This window comes from Limulus polyphemus, unplaced genomic scaffold (assembly GCF_000517525.1).
Source record: "Limulus polyphemus unplaced genomic scaffold, Limulus_polyphemus-2.1.2 Scaffold1278, whole genome shotgun sequence".
In the NCBI taxonomy this organism is placed as follows: Eukaryota; Metazoa; Arthropoda; class Merostomata; order Xiphosura; family Limulidae; genus Limulus; species Limulus polyphemus.
Window position 1 is genome coordinate 25,957 of NW_013666888.1, and position 2,809 is coordinate 28,765.

The window sequence follows — 2,809 nt, forward strand, 5'->3', positions numbered from 1 at the left end:
GAAGAATCTATCTATATACTACTAAAAATCTGAGATTGTTTGTTTGCTTATTTTCTCAGTCAAAAATTCATTCACACTACAGTTCGCGCTCTTTACGAAACTTCTTGCTTCACTTTTTTGAAAAATGAAATGGTCTTTCCTTTTACTCCCGATCAACAATCAAATATCTTTTCTTGAATTATAAATAACACGAATGGATTGAAATATTTAATTAAATTATCTCAAAATAAACCTTGCATTTTGGTGCAATATTGAAATTAGCTTGAATTCTTCATAAACTCTGAATAGTGGTTGACCCAATGGGTCACGGTGGTCTAGTAGAACATAACATTGTAAGTTGCATAAATAAGTGTAATTTCAAATTTCCGAAACTGGGTTGACACTTACGACTTACAAGAAAAGTTTATAAAAAAAAATACAATAATCATAACTACTTAAAAATATATGACCATTCTTCTTGTGCACAGATTTCATAAAATATGTAAGAACTTCAACATATAAAGATGGTTGAATTTTTACCCCAAAAAGAGTCTTAATTGTACATTTTGTTGAATTTTAACTTTATACAATAAATTATTGTTTTTTAAACGTTGAAGTTCTTACTTATTTTAGACTTAAACATAATAAGTCAGAAATAGATATACACTCCAGTAAGTAGAACGAACAGGGAAAAAAAAAGGGACAAAATCTAACTTTTGGTGCTTTAAATTTTCTCACTTTACATTATTTGTTGGTTATTTTAATATGAAAACAAAAGTTTAAAATTCTTTCTTGGTTTGACGCTTCGATCGTTTCACGCACACTGACTATCTACTGAATGAAAACTAAGCCTCGAGTAGTACACCTTGATTTAGTTTAGTTGTTAATAACAGCTTTGTAACATGACTGATAAGACTAGACAGTTTTTTTTAACCGATAAAGTACTAAATGCTTCGGATTTTCTCATTGTAAAAGATTGTTTAAGATTAAACAAAACAAAATACTGTATAAAAGAGAGACAGAGAATGAGCCTGAAATGGTAGTTAGATTCGATACTGTCATTATAGAACGTATTAACAATAGCTAACAAGAGAAAACCTTATATTGTTGTGAAAATAATTTGATGCTGCAGCACTGGAAAACATTATCAGAATTTATGTATAAACTTTGTACATACATGAAAAATACTACAAGTAATAAGTACTATGTATTTGTTTTTCATTTCCCTCCTTTTCCTTGTGTTTATTGTGAATTCAACATGAAAAACACTACATATAATAAGTACTATGTATTTGTTCTTCATTTCCCCCCTTTTCCTTGTGTTTATTGTGAATTCAACATGAAAAATACTACATGTAATAAGTACTATGCATTTGTTCTTCATTTCACCCTTTTCCTTGTGTTTACTGTGAATTTACTTTGCAGAGATTTTTTTTTATTAATTTAAGGTTTGTTGGATTTCATTTCTTATTGTGTTTTCTGACAACCCAGCATGCTGTTATTTGCACCTTTGTGACACCTCCCCGCTCCTTCAGGGTAGCTCAACGGCAAGTCGGAGGGCTTACAACACTAAAAATCAGGTTTTGATACCAGCAGTGGGCACAGCACAGATAGCCCATTGTACAGTTTTGTGTTTAATAACACACACACTTTTGTTTCGTTAATCAAATAATTTTCTTTCAAAGCTACATAATGGACAATCTGTGCCCTTGACTCTAAGTATCCTTATCCTTTTGATATCTTACTTCAAAAATATTAGGTCGTCAAGAAATTAATGTCGCTTTTTTTAGATAAAAAAACCGAACAACTTATATATCAAAACAAAACATTTATTAAATCAAATAGTCTCCATTCTTATCGATGATGCTTTTCCATCTTACAATCAGGCTGTTAATGCCCTGATTACAGTATTCACTTGGCTTTGAAATAAAAAACATGTCGATGTCCTCTTTAACACCTTTCACATTTGCATACCTTTTCCCATTTAGACGGTGTTGCAGAAAACGAAAAATATGGCAATCTGATGGTGCCATATCTGGAGAATATTGTAGGTGAGGGAGAACCCAAACACCTTCTTTATGGAGTTTTCCCTTATTCCTTAGATGTTTACACATTGTTTCACGAGAGACATGCAATTTCAGTGCCATTTCACAAGTGTGTTGCCTTGGATTAGACTCAACAAGCGTCTTCAGAGCATCAATATTAATTCCAATATGTAGGCTTCTGTCATCACAGTTTTTAAGACTAAAGCCACCTGAACGAAATTTACTGAACCATCGTTGACACTTACGAACGTTCAAAACATTTCCATAAACTTCTTTGATATTCTTTGAGGCTATATAGGCGTTGTTTCCCTTCTTGTATTCAGACAGCATTACATGCCGAATGTGTGTCTCGTCGTTTGCCATCACTATAAGGGATTAGAGTATACTAAACTTTACACATTATATAGGCTACACTAACGTGATGTTTAGTCAGTTCGTTTAACTATCATACGTGATGTATGTTTTTTGGGAGTGGTTAATGAAAGTGTTTCAAAACGCGACATTGATTTATTGTCGACCTAATACATTCAATATTTGGTTAAGGTTTCTTTCAAAGCATCCATTGAAAAAACATGATAGCACTGGATAGAGAACATTTTATTGATTTCTAATAAATGTCAAATATTATAGTATGAGTAGGCTTATACCGAGATTTAGTAAACTAGTATAAGTTTTATCAAATAAAGCGTTAAAAACTGATTATATATGTATATATAAATAAATATTCACAGCTATAAATATATTATAATATCCAAAAGTTTCAACATTGAAATATTTTCTTTTCA